This window comes from Myotis myotis, unplaced genomic scaffold (assembly GCF_014108235.1).
Source record: "Myotis myotis isolate mMyoMyo1 unplaced genomic scaffold, mMyoMyo1.p scaffold_m19_p_1, whole genome shotgun sequence".
Lineage (NCBI taxonomy): Eukaryota > Metazoa > Chordata > Mammalia > Chiroptera > Vespertilionidae > Myotis > Myotis myotis.
Window position 1 is genome coordinate 218,267,215 of NW_023416313.1, and position 14,800 is coordinate 218,282,014.

Here is a 14,800-nt window from a genome sequence, read left to right on the forward strand (position 1 = left end):
AGAGTGGCTTCCGAGCTGCCTGAGCGGCCGAGAGCTGAGAGCAGCCACCTGGAGGCGATGCAGGCGGCCGCGCCGGCAGCTGCGGGGACCTCGCGCCTGGCCACGCCCTCTTCCGCCTGCGGCAAGAAGACACGGCGGGGCAAGGCCTGCGTGCGTGTGACGTGACTCTATTCCCGCTGACGACAGCCTGCACGCGGCGGACACAACATTGGAGGCCACGCCCATCCTACCAGCGGGGCGGAGTCCCACTGCAGCTCACGTGAGTGACAAGGGCCACGCCCAGCCGGGAGGGAATTTGAGGTCTGAGTTGGGCGGGGCGTGAGGCTCAGGTGGACCAGGCTGCATTCACCTTTCCCTTTTCCTCCTTCGTCTCGCAGGTGATGGGTGAGGATGCCAGAGGCCCAGGGCAGGAGGTGAGAATGCATAGAACAAGATCCCCGATTTCACGGAGCTTCCTTTCTAGCGACAGAGACAGATATTAAGTAAATCAATGAATGAACAAGACAATTTCAGAGCATTACCAGAGTTGTGACGACAAGAAAACAGAAGTGACTGAAGGTGCGGGAGGCACTTTTAATTGTGTGATCAGAGCAAGACTCTGAGGAAGTGGCATTTGAGTTGAGACCCAAAAGACGGTAAAGGGTTTTCCATACAGCAGTATTGTAGTTATGTTGTGACAGTTCATTGAATGTTTGAAAGTAGTCTAAAATCCACATTCAGTGATTCACCAGATACTCAGCACGTACTGTGTGCACAGGATTGGGCTAATTTAGCCCTAATGGCAAGTCTACAACAGAGTCCCCAAGGATCCCCATTTTCAGGTTGAGGAAACTAAAGATCAGAGAGAATAACTTGTCTAAGATCATCTGCTCTAAGAAGGAGCCCATATTACTCCAAAACCTGTGCCCTTAGATTTATTGTCTGAAGATTACGTACCAGGAGTAATCACAGTTTTCTTCCTCACAAGTCAGGGTTAGCCCAGTCCAGTGGACAGAAAAGGTTTCAACAGCATGGGGAGGTAATAGTAACAATAGCCTCTAGCAGTGATTGCGTCCTTATTCAGTGCAGAATATTGCGTTAAGCGTTTGGATGCGCTTCACCTCATTTAATTCTCACAAGCTGCCAGGAAGGTGCTATTATTGTCCCATAGTAGGTGGTATTGTCCCCAATTACTAAGTAGCTCTTTCTGTTAAGGATTATATATCACCACCTGTTGCCAGACAACTGCAATGTGTCCTGTAAGTGTCCTTTCCAGCCTCACTGCTGTCCACATGGGTCACGTGACTTCCTTTGGCCAATGGAATGTGAACAGAAGTGCCTTTCAACACATCTGAGCAGAAGTGTTAAGAGTCATTATGTGTTTTCACCAGCTCTCTTGATCTTTCTCTACTCATGAGAATCCCCTGTCCCGGATGGGGCTGCTCCCTCCCTCGCTCTGGGTCCTGGAAGGAAAAAGAGATGTGAAGCAGCCCCCGTCTAACATGTCACATGAGTGAAAAATAAACCTTTTCTTTCTTTTAAAAAAAATTTTTTTTTTATTGATTTCAGAGAGGAAGGGAGCAGGAGGGAGAGATAGAAACATCAATGATGGGAGAGAATCATTGATGGGTTGCCTCCTGCATGCCCCACATTGGGGATCGAGCCTGAAACTCAGGCATGTGCCCTGACCAGGCTTTGAAATGGGACCTCCTGGTTCATAGGTTGATGCTCAACCACTGAGCCACACCAGTGACAAAACTTTGCTTTTGGATGCTACTGAGATTTGAGATTATTTCTTATATAGCCTTACCTAATGAAATCTGATTAATATGTACCCCCATTTTACAGATGAAGGCAGTGAGCTTCAGAGAGCTTTCGTTACGTGCCCAGGGTCATAAAAGGAGTAAGTTGTACATCTGGGATTCCAACCTAGGTCAGTGTGACTCCAGAAATAATGTTCTTAACCACTGAAGGGGTGAGAATGAAAGAAGTTGAAGTAATGAATGAATAAGAATGTCCAGTGAATTGAGATGGCATGATAAAGAGGCAGAAATCAGATGATCTGGGCTCTTATTTGGCTGTCAACTAGTTTCAAGTGAGTTAATCTCTCTGACCCTCAATTTTATCAGGAAAAAAGGGGGGGGGGGACTGGCCTGGCCAGCATAAAAATAATAAAACAAAATAAAATGTATAAACCCCTGGCTGAGTTTGATATCCACATGGGAAAAAAAATAAATCTTGCCGAAACCGGTTTGGCTTAGTGGATAGAGCGTTGGCCTGCGGACTGAAAGGTCCCAGGTTCGATTCCGGTCAAGGGCATGTACCTGGGTTGTGGGCACTTCCCCAGTGGGGGATGTGCAGGAGGCAGCTGATTGATGTTTCTCTCTCACCGATGTTTCTAACTCTCTATCTCTCTCCTTTCCTCTCTGTAAAAAATCAATAAAATATATTTTAAAAAAAAATAAAAAAATCTTAATCTCTTGCTATAGACTGGATGCTTGTATCCCCCCAAAATTCATGTTGAAATCCCAATCACCAAGTGATGATTTTTGGAGTTGGGGCCTTTGGGGGTGATTAGGTCATGAGGATGGAACCCTCATAAAGGGATTATCACCCTTATTAAAGAGATCCCCAAAAACTCCCTCGCCCATTCTGCCATGTGAGGTTATACTGAGAAGATGGTCAATTATAACCCTCTATGAGGACCAGCAGCAGACTCTCATCAGATACTGAATCTGCCTCTGTACTAATCTTGAACTTCCCAGCCTCCAGAACTGTGATAAATAAATTTCTGTTGTTAATGAGCTACCCAGTCCATGCTATTTTTGTTATAACAGCCCAATGGACTAAGACACCCTTACTTTAAACCATACATAAAATTTCAAATAGGTTATAGATCAAAGTGTGAAATGTAAAATAATAAAGGCTCTATAAGGAAACATAGGAGAGCCCTGGCTAGGCAGCTCAATTGGTTAGAGCATTGTCCTGATATGCCAAGGTTGTGGGTTTGATTCCTAGTCATGGCACGTACAAGAAGCAACCAGTGTTTGCATAAATAAGTGGAACAACAAATCAGTGTTTCCCTATCTATCTCCCTTTCTCTCTCTAAAATTAATAAATAAAAATAGAAAAAAAAGAAAACAGAAGAACATCTTTATGACCTTGAACAGACCAAAAAACCTTGAACAAGATTCAGACAAAAATTGCCACATACAAAGAAAAGATTGACAATTTGGACTTTGCTAAAATTAAAAACTTTTTTATCAAAAATAAGAGTGATGAGGCAAGCCAAAATTGGGAGAAGCTACTTACAATGCATATGCCTGAAGAGGATTTGTATCCAGGATATATAAAGCTTTTCTAAAAATCCATTTTTAAAAAGGACACGCGCCCTAACTGGTTTGGCTCAGTGGATAGAGCATCAGCCTGTGGACTGAAGGGTCCCAGGTTCGATTCCAGTCAAGGGCATGTACCTTGGTTGCAGACACATCCCCAGTAGGGGGTGTGCAAGAGGCAACTGATCCATGTTTCTCTCTCATTGATGTTCCTAACTCTCCATCCCTCTCCCTTCCTCGCTGTAAAAAATCAATAAAATATATTGGGGGAAAAATAAAATAAAAAGGACAAGCAACCTAGTAAAATTCTTAATGGATTAAGAATTAAGCACTTCAGCGTGACTCAGTGGTTGAGCATTGACCTATGAACCAGGAGGTCGTGGTTCCATTCCCAGTCAGGGTTTCGGGCTAGATCCCCAAGCGGGGGCCTGCAGGAGGCAACCACTGATCAATGATTCTCTCTCATCATTGATGTTTCTATCTCTTTCCCTCTTCCTTCCTCTCTGAAATCAATAAAAATATTTTTTTAAAGAAAGAATTAAGCACTTCACAAGACAAAATATCAGATTGGCCAATAGCACATGAAAGAGTGTTTAATACCGTTAATCATTAGAGAAATGCAAATTAAAATCACAATGAAAAATTTTAGCATATCCACTAGAATGGCTAAAATGTAAAAAGATGAAGAATATCAGGAACTGATGAGGATGTGGAGCCAGCTAGAATGCTTGTGCATTTCTAGCAGGCGTGTAAGTGAAAGGACTAGGTGGAAAACTTGGACTCTATCTATTAAGGCTAAATAGTATAGCCCAGCTCTATGACCTGGTGTAGGGCTATCCTATCAGTTAGCAGTGCCACTCAAGAGACATGGATGCAAGTGTCTGCCCAAAGACATGTACAGTGAAAAACAAGAAACCATAACTACATGCAACAGCATGGATAAATCAGACATAGTTGAGTTAAAGATATGGTGTTGAGTTAAAAGAAGCCAGTCCTTGCCCAGCCTGCGTGGCACAGTGATGGCGTGTCAGCCTATGAACTGGGAAATCGTGCTTCGGTCCCCAGTGTGGGGTGTGCAAATCAATATATATATTTTAAGCTAGTCCTCAAAGACTATGTTCTGTGTAAAGCTATTTATACAAAGGCGGAGACCAGGCGAAGCTAATCTATGTCTATAGAAGTTATAATAGAGGCAACCACTTTGATGGGGAGGGTAGATATTGACTAGGAATGGTAAAGATGAAGGCTGCCAGGATGCTGATAATATGCTATGTCTGGACTTTGGTATTGATTATAGATATGGGTAGATATGTAAAAGTTCATTAAACTCTATTTGTTAACTTTATTGCAAAGATATTATACCTCAATTAAAATAATTCTTAAAAAATATACATATGTATCCTCTAAGAAGGCAATTCCACTTTTAGGTAATTATCCTATAGAGGTACTCACACATATGCAAAATGATGTATGCAAAGCTATTAATCATGGGATGCTTATAATAGCATATATTGGTAACAAGTTAGATGTTCATTGATTTTAAAATCTTGGAGTATGCATCCAACAGAATACTATGAACTGCTTTAAAAAGACAACAGAAGCTCTTATGTAGGGATCTTAAAAGAGCCCCACAATCTTAACAATATATGTTGTTAAAAACAAAGAAAAGGTGGTGTTTATAGTCTGCTATCATTTTCATACAAATACCTTTTATGGTAGAGCCTATTTGTTAAGGGACGCTTTCTTTGCAGGAGAACTTGGCTGGGCAGCAGAAGTGAGAGGGAGATTCATTCTTTAATGAATCTTTTTTTTTTGTATATCCCCATTTGAACTCTGTATCATGAGAAACTATTGTGTGGGGGTTTTTTATGTAAGTAACATAATTTTTTTGAAACTTTAAACACCTTAGGAGGCTGAATACCCTCCCAAGTCATGACAGCCCTGCCCCTCAGGTGCCTGAGACCCCACCTTTATGTCACCAGCCCAGCCGCTGCAGGGATCCTCTAGGGATTTTGTGATTCTCATTAGAAGATTCCTGTCTTCCTGCAGCTCTGGGTTCTGTGATTCCACTTCCTTGCTGAACAAATTTGAAGAATGAAATTCTGAGCCTCATTCTGCATTTTTACCTACCAGCAGCAGGGGGCACTCAGTACTTAAAAAGATATGTATGCCTGTCTATTATCTCTGAATTGACAAGTGAAACCAGCATTGCTGTAGCCTTTTGTTTACCGAGCACAGAATGTAATATTTCCATGAGTCGATCCTGGATGATGCCTATTCCCATACCTGTTTGGAAGTTCCTACAAATGCATCAAGCCGATTCTGGTGGTTCCCATGTTTTCTGGAATGCTAAATTGTTCCCAGAAAATAGTTCCTTTGCCACTGAGCCCCTGATGAAACTTCCTAGGCCCCCATCCACGTCCTCAGGCTGTCTTTGCTTTTGCTAAGAGTCTCCAGCCACCATATGACCCCATGTTGGCAGCTGGGCTGGGTGGAGAAAAAGCTTTGTGTTGTCCTGGAAACAGCACATGCTGGTATCAGCAAACAGCCTGCTGTGCCTTGCTTGGGCTTAATGGATAGCTCCCTTTCTCTCTCAGGGCCTCAGTTTCCTCATCTGTTCAACGGGTGGTTAGTGAATTTTAAGGTCTAAGTGAATGCCACAGAATTCTTTCTTTAAAGGACATCTGTCTAAATCCCATGTATAAAATAAATCAAAGTTGAGCAGTGCTAGTGGATGAATGAGGATGAAGAGAGTGGGGCTGGAAGAGGGTATGCAGAGCCCCACCCAATTGCTCCCCACCCCCCACCAAGAAGCTCCCAAGGAACCCCAGAGAGTTTTAAATGCCTTTACACTCAGCATCGGTGTTTTTTAAGAGTCTCTTCTTAGCCTGGCCGGCGTGGCCCAGATTGAGCCCTGACCTATGAGCCAGGATGTCCCAGTTCAATTCCCAGTCAGGGCACGTGCCTGGGTTGCAGGCTCAATCCCCACTGTGGAGCCTGCAGGAGACTGCTGACCAATGATTCTCTCTCATAATTGATGTTTCTACCTCTCTCTCTCCTTTTCCCTTCCTCTCTGAAATCAATAAAATTATATTTAAAAAAAAAAAAAAAAAAAGGAATCTCCCATCTCTGAGATGCTGGGATTCTCCAGAAGGCTGAACCAGATCTGGTGCAGGGAAGGGACCTATATCTTTTTTGTGACATATGCCCCTTTGCAGAATTGTGTTTTTAAATGCATAAAATAATATGCATAGGATGACAAAGGAACTATATTTAAAAAGATACTGAAATGTGGTTATAAAAATATTTTTAAATTTTGTGATTAAATAATCCATATATATGTTTATTAATACATTAAAATTAAACCCAGCCTCCTTACTCTGGCTCACAAGTCCCTGCAGGACCTGGCCCAGGCCTCTCTTTCAAGCTCCATCTTAAGCAGATGTCCCTCATATGCAAACATTCCAGCCATCCCAACCTTGGGAACAGTGGGATGTTCCCACGGCCTGGAAATTTCCTTTCCACCTGCCCCCTGCTTCCCCACCACCACACACACACACCAATCCCATGTCTTATGGCTGGTCCCTCCCCATCCTTCAGGTCTTAGTATAAAAGTCTCCCCTCCAAGGCCTTCCCTGGCCACCCTGAGTAAACTAGGTTCTGTCCTTCTCCGCATGGTACACCACTCAATATAATTTAATTTTGTACAATTGTAATTTTATAATTATGCAAATTTATAATAATTTGCATGGTGAGTATATATTGTTATTTATGTAACTCAGTGTCCACCTCCCCTCCACAAATGCATGGACCTCATCTGTCTCTGTTTCCCTATTTCATACTTCTCACCTAGGACAGGGCCTTCTACATGCCAGGTGCTTATCTAGTTGTTAAATGCATACGTGCAGTGGGCCCACCCTGTGGATAAGAGCTGCTAGTCCCATGAAATAGGTCAGTGATGGCGAACCTATGACAGGCGTGTCAGAGGTGACATGTGAACTCATTTTTTTGGTTGATTTTTCTTTGTTAAATGGTATTTAAATATATAAAATAAATATCAAAAATATAAGTCTTTGTTTTACTATGGTTGCAAATATCAAAAAATTTCTATATGTGACACGGCACCAGAGTTAAGTTAGGGTTTTTCAAAATGCTGACACGCCGAGCTCAAAAGGTTCGCCATCACTGAAATAGGTAGATACCTCAGGAAGAATCTATTGCATATGTAAGCATCCAGCACGAAACCTAGCACACAGGTGCTTCATAAATGGCAGGCATGATTTTTGTGTCCCTCTGAGTTTTCCCCTGCATGTCCTTCTGCTCATTCTTCTCCATCCAAAGTCCACATCCAAAGTCCCAGCTCCGGGCCCTCCCATCCAGCCTGCCTGTCCCACAAGGCCAATCTGCTGCTTTCCTCCCCAAAGTCATCTCAAGAAGCTTCCCTACTTGGCTTTCAAGGACTCCAGGACCATGGAGGTGGGCCATTCTATTCTGCAGAAATTCTGGAGGCATGCCTGGCCTGCACGCGGTCAGATTACTGGTGGAGTTCCTCCTGCCTGAGAGGAGAGGCTGTCTCCATCGCCCCTCAGAGGAGATTTCATCTTTGCGGTTGGGTGTGACTTGGGTGGAGTGGCCAGGGGCAGGGCTAGAGCAGCCCGTTGCCTCAGGAGCCAGGAAGCTGAGAAGGAAGTAAGAGTCTCAGGAATGAGGGATGGTGAGTGGGTTCTCCCTGGTCCTAGGGGGAAAAGGGCGGAGAAGACAGATGTCTGAGTCATGTGACAGGGTTCCAGAAGGGGCACTGCCAAAGTCATTGACCTGTAAATTGACAGCTAATTGTGGTTTGGGGATATAGTGCCTGCAAGTGGGGTAGCTGAAGGGCCTGTACTCCCACATAGCAGGTGCCAAATAAACGTGTGCTTGCTTCAGTCTGTATTCCTCCCGACTGGCCTGTTCCCCCCTAACCGGGGGGGCTGAGGCAGCCGAGCAGGGACTCCGTGCTCTGCTTTACCTCTCCAGGGTTGTTTCCTAGCATTTGGACAGCTGTAGGGCGGGACCGTACCCCTAGGGTGACCTTTCCTCTCCTGCCATACTGCTGGTCATGTGGTTTAGACCCCCTGACCTTTCCTCCCTAGAGAGAACATCCAGGCCTCAGTTGTGTTTCAGCTCCAGGCCCAGAAAAGCAGCAAAACCAGACAAGCACTGCCAAGGCTGACCTTGGGACCAGCTGCACTGAATAATGACCCCTGCCCTGGCACCGACCAATCAGTGGAGGCCCGGACCCCGAAAGGACACCCCTGGAAAGCTGCTGGATAGTCTATTGAGATCTCCCCTAAAATCTCCTCCCTTAACACCCTTAGGATGGAGGACCAGGGTGCTCTCCCTCTGGGGAGCTGGCCCCCGTCCCTTTCCCTCCCCCTCGCACTTCCCCCCAGGTGTGTCACCTTTACCTGCCTCACTTCTAAGCTCCAAGGGCCGTCCTTTGCCTCTATAACTTGTTTCCTCAGCCCATTTCTTCTACAAGTTACTCCTTCTGTTATGGGTTCACTCAGCGAGATAGATCACTGATTCAGAATTTAAATTTAAGAGCCTTTATTAAGCTGGCCAGCTGACTACAGTTACAGCACCCTGCCGAAGCAGAGGCTGAACTGCAGCGATGACTACAGGAGTTACATTTTATTATTAAATTTTGTGGAGGCCCAGAGAAAATGTGTCTTTCAAATTCTAGGCCCCCCAATATGGAGGAAACTCTCTTTATTTATACTTTTTCCAGTCTTTTGTCTCCCAAATTTGGAATGAGACTTCCAGGCCTTCTGAGAAAGAAGGCCTGCATGCTGGGAAGAGGCCATGAGACCATATCTCAAGGCCTGGCCTGATGTCAGTACCTTCCTATCTATGTGTTTTAGGAACAGACAGCACAGCATGACCTGTCTGGCCAAAGTGCCAGATATGCAGCCCAGCACACTTCTTCCTCTGTGACTTTCTAAATAAACATTTTCTTATAGTTTGAGTCTTGGGTCTGAATTCTTTCCTAGCCAGAACTCAAGTACCCAGGTTGCCAAACCCAGGTCTGGTCTCACCCCGCTGGCCAGTTTCAAATCTGGCAGGTTTCTCACCACAAACAACACAAGTACAGTTATTCTTTATCTGAAGACCTAGGGACTTTCGCCAGTAAATGTTAAGAAACCCCTTTCTTCCTATTTCTAATGGTATTTTCATTTTCCTTCAGACTTTCATAGTCAGCCTCCCTTCAGCTTCTTTTATGTCCTGGTGGCCCTTCAGGCTTTGGTTAGCACACTCCTCAAAGTCCTTCCAGTTTCTGCATGCTCTCCCTCTTGGCGGCACAGCGGTGCCTTTCCCTTGCACCTCTTTTCCGCCAGACACATTACCTTTGCCTTCCTTTCTCCTAAGCTCCAAGGGCCCTTCTTTTGCTTCTGTAACTTGTTTCCTACGAAGCCCAGCTGGCTCACTGTGTAACGGAAGCCGGATTCTGCTGCCTGCTGCAGCGCAGCCAAACTCCGGAGACAGGTGCTGTGCGGGGCTGACCAGCAGCCCCTGAACATCGGATGATGAACAGATTACTCCGACACAGTTTCGCTGTGGGGGAGAGGGCTAAGAGGCTTACCAGGCTCAAGGGTCCCAGCAGCCTCGATTGCCTGCCTCATTAGGCTTTTATTGGAATTTTTATCTTTAGAGACAATCAGTGGGGTGAGTAATCTTGGGAGGACACATGTTTACATTGTCCTCTGGGCAAGGGCGTTCAGGGATTAAGCATAAGGATTCTAGTAAACACCCGGGGGTCTGCACATGCACAGACTTGTTTGGAAAGGTCAAGGAATAATGAGGGGCACCGCCTTCAGACACTCCCCTAAGTCTCAATTCCGATAAACAGGGCAGGTGGCCTTCCACACACTTCCCTTTTATGAGAATGTCCTCATTACAAACTTTCCAACCAAATCTTTTGTGCTCCCCAACAGTGCTGGCAAAAGGAAAGAGGTTTATTGGAGTGCTGGCATCCCAAAGAGATGGGGCACTCTTCCCAATCCTCAAAAACCCATCTCCCCTTCGCAGAGCAGGCCAGGGTTTTTATCAAGGAGGAGAGTGAAAACAGAACAGAGACCAGGGGGAGGGATGTGGGCAATCCATCTTTCCTGGGAGTAGAGAGAAGGGGGGTGGGGGGGAGGAGAGACTGAGGGAGTGTTGCTTCTCAAGATTTCCTCTTCCCCTTTTGCTGAATTTGTAGTTTTACCACGGACACCTGTGGATCTTCACAGATGTGCCAGGCATTCCCTTCTCCCCAAAGCAGCTTTCTTTTAAGCTGTAAAAGATAAGCTAGATAAGAAAGAATAACACGGGTTTTTAATTACACATTCTTAAGATATCAGAGGTTGGCTGCAGCCTGAAAACAAACGGAATGCATAATCTTTTTATCGCTTAATTGGAATGTTAATTTGTGGTTATAATTTCTATTACCTTGGTAACTTTCTAAATAAACTTTCTCTTACCAGGAGCAGTTTGCCTAGGCAGTTCTGGTTCAGCTTCTCTGGTGAGGGCCTCTAATGAGCTGATTTTTTTTTTTTTTATTAGTCTGACTGCTTCTTTATCGTCCACTTGGTGCAAGGCACACAGTTACCCGGTGTCAGGAAGGCTGGAGTGTGGCTTGGGTAGTAAAGAGCAGGGGCTCTCAACTTCCTTTTTGGTGTCGTGCTGCTTTAATATGAAAGAACCCAGCTGCCCGGCCAGCATGGCGCAGGGGTTGAGAGTCAACCTATGAACAAGGAGGCCATTATGTCCTAGTGGAATGGCAGCTGGCTTCCCCCCAGGCCTAGGTGAGTCACCTGGGGAGCAAACCTGAAGGGAGCCCTCACGCTCAGTTGTACAAATGCAAGGTCAGTGTTAGGTCGAAAGGGGGTCCAGGAGCTGATGCATGCCTCTGCCAGGCAGATAGGGACGTAGATACTGGGCCCTTCCTAGAATCCGTAACAGGCCAGTGCACCAGGTAAATGGTGACGCAGATACCGGTCCCGCCTTGGAATTCCTAACAGGTCAGCTACCAGACAGATGAGGACACCTGGAAACCCTGATGACCCCCGCGGCAGGAACTCCCACAGCTCATGCTCCCCCGCCCTCACTGAACAGCTGTATAAAAAAATGCCCCTACTCCCTCTCGGCGCGACTCCACTGGCCCAACCCCAGGACCTGTGGACCTCGCCGGAGAGCGAAGAATAAATTCTCCTCCTTCAATCTGCCTGACTCTCTGACTCAGTTTCCTGCGCCGCGAACCTCACAGTCAGCACCTGCGATTAAATGTCGCCCTGAATTTTGTGTCATTGATGCCCTGCCTACCTCAGTAGTCTCAGCCTTGTCCCCCACAGCGAGCAATGCAAGAGACCAAGGAGGAAGCCATGATATCTTTTCTGGGTCACCCTGGAAGCCAGAAGTCACCACTTCCACCAATTCATTGTGGGAGAAGAATCCACAAAGACTGTGAGTACCAGAGATCAGATGCAATGATGTCTGGGATTTGCTATGAAGTAGTAATCAGGACTGGGGGAACTTTGTGAGAGTACAAATCAAACCAGACTGACCACCAGCTGATCAATGTTGAGTGTGGTTGATTGGTACATGGAGGTTCATTACACTGTGCTGTCTACTCTAGCAAATGTTTGACATTTTCCACAATAAAAAGTTAAAACAAAAAAGATATGATATAGGCAGCAGTTTTCCTGCTCAGCCAGAGTGGAGCAACTCCTGGTCCCAACCCAAGTTCACCTTTTTCCTGATGCCTCACAGGGTCTTTGGTGACCAGTTGCCTCATTGGTCTGAATTAGCTGAAAGCTAACATAATAACTTTTATCAAAAGTAATTTGAAAGGAAAAATAGTCGCCCAAAGTCCATAGTTTACCTACGGCTCACTCTTGCAGAAGTATCTACATGGAATAATAACATTTATTTTAAAAATTTACAGCTGTAAAACAATATTATGTAATTTAAAAATACTTAATTTTTGCATGGGTGGAGATGGAAGAGGTCATAGAGGGGATAAATAGTGATGGAAAAGTAAAATAAAATTTAAAAAAATTGCCGAAACCGGTTTGGCTCAGTGGATGGAGCGTCGGCCTGCGGACTGAGAGGTCCCAGGTTCGATTCCGGTCAGGGGCATGTGCATGGGTTGCGGGCATATCCCCAGTGGGAGATGTGCAGGAGGCAGCTGATCGATGATTCTCTCTCATCGATGTTTCTAGCTCTCTATCTCTCTCCCTTCCTCTCTGTAAAAAATCAATAAAATATATTTTTTTAAAAAAATTATTATTTTTTTAAGGGAAGCATGAGGGGATTTTTATTGATTTTTTTTTTAAGAGAGAGAAAGGAAGGGAGAGAGATATAGAGACAGAAACATTGATGAGAGAGAAACATCATCAAGCAGCTGCCTCCTACATACCCCCTACCATGGATTGAGCCCGAAACCTGGGCATGTGCCCTGACCAGGAATCCAACCAGTGACCTCTTGGCTCATAGGTTGATGCTCAATCACTGAGCCACACCAGCTGGGTAATACTTTCTTATTATTTTTTAAATATATATTTTTATTGATTTCAGAGAGGAAAAGAGAGAGGGAGAGAGAGATAGAAACATCAATGAGGAGAGATAATCATTGATCGGCTGTCTCCTGCACTCCCCCAACCAGGGACCAAGCCTGCAAATGGGTCATGTGCCATGACCAAGAATGGAACGGTGACCTCCTGGTTCATAGATTGACTCTCAACCACTGAGCTGCACTGGCAGGGCAAAAGTTTATTGTTTTAAGAGAAGTTTTAGGTTTGCAACAAAATTGAGAGGAAGGTATAGAGATTTCCCCTATACTCCCTGCCCCCCCACACATATAGCCTCCCTCAATATCATACACCAGAACAGTACCTTTTTTTTTTTTTTTTTTAACCATGGATGAACCAACATTGACACATCATAATCACCCAAAGTCCATAGTTTACCTAGGGCTCACTCTTGGTGCTGTACATTCTATAAGTTTAGGCACAAGTGCATATGAAATATCCATCATAACAATGTCACACAGAGTATTTTTACTGCCCTAAAATCCTCTGTACCCTGCTTATTCATCACCTCATCCTCACCCCTGGCAAACACTGAGACTTTTGCCTTTTTCAGAATGTTACATGGTTGGAATCCTACAGTATCCAGGCTTTTCAAATGGGCTTCTTTCACTTAGTAATAAATGAAAATGTCTTTCATTCTTTTCATTGTACCATGTAATTTTTATAGATGTATAATTGCATATTGAGAATATAAAGGTTACTTCTGAGTGGAGGATGCAGGGTCAGAAGAGCCCTCATATATAAGTTGTTTTTATTTGTTTGTTGGTTTTAAATATATATATTTTTTTATTCCAGAGAGGAAGGGAGAGAGAGAAACATTAATGATGAGAGAGAATCATTGATCGGCTGCCTCCTGCATGCCCCCTATTGGGGATCGAGCCTGAAACCTGGGCATGTGCCCTTGGTTGGAATTGAACCTGGGACCCTTCAATCTGCAGGCGGATGCTCTGGCCACTGAGCCAAACTGGCTAGAGCAATATATAAGCTGTTTTTTAAGGGTCAGAAACAAATATGATAAAGCTGAATGGTTGGTATATGGGCGTTTGTTATTCCATAGTCTTATGTTTAAAATATTTCATAATTTAAAAAAAATAAAATAAAAACCAAAAAAGTAATATTTCATAATTGTAAATTATATCTAAAAAAGCAAGAATACCTACTGCTATTCAACCTTGTACTAAAAGTCTCAACCGATGTAATAAAACAAGGAGAAAAAATTTTAATTGGCAAATGATTCAAACACTGCCACAGTGCCTGAAATAGATCTTTAAGGGGACTTAGGTAAAGGATCTTTTCTTTTTTTTAATTAAATTTCTCTTGGCACTCTTTTTTTTAAATAACATAAGAGCATTTGTTCAAGGGTAGGAATAATATGAAGAAGACACCAGAGCTCCTTTCTTGAATGATAGACGGGAAGGTAAGAGGCCCTGAAAGTTTAATAGTATAAACTTAAGAGGATGAGTATTAGATTCATTCATACACTCTGCATAACTTTCCATTGATTCAGGGCCTCATGTATAAAAGTATGACGATATATATATATATATATATATATATATATATATATATATATATATGCTTCGTTAGCCAATTTACTGCTTCCTGTTTTGATTCTTTTATTTCCTAAGTCAGCAGTCTCACTTTGAACCAAGTGCTTTGTTGTAGAGAAAGAATGAAAAAGAGGAACTCTTTCTCGTGTTAACTATTTTTCTTTTGAAATGAAATCCATGTCCATGTGTTTTCCTGAACGTCACAAGCCAGCTTTACTCTGCAATTCAGCTTTGGTTTGGGGAAGTCATGGGTTCCGGGATATCAGCCAAAAATAATAATGGCTTTTGGCAACATATTTTCATGCTCATTGAGGCCTGAAGATAG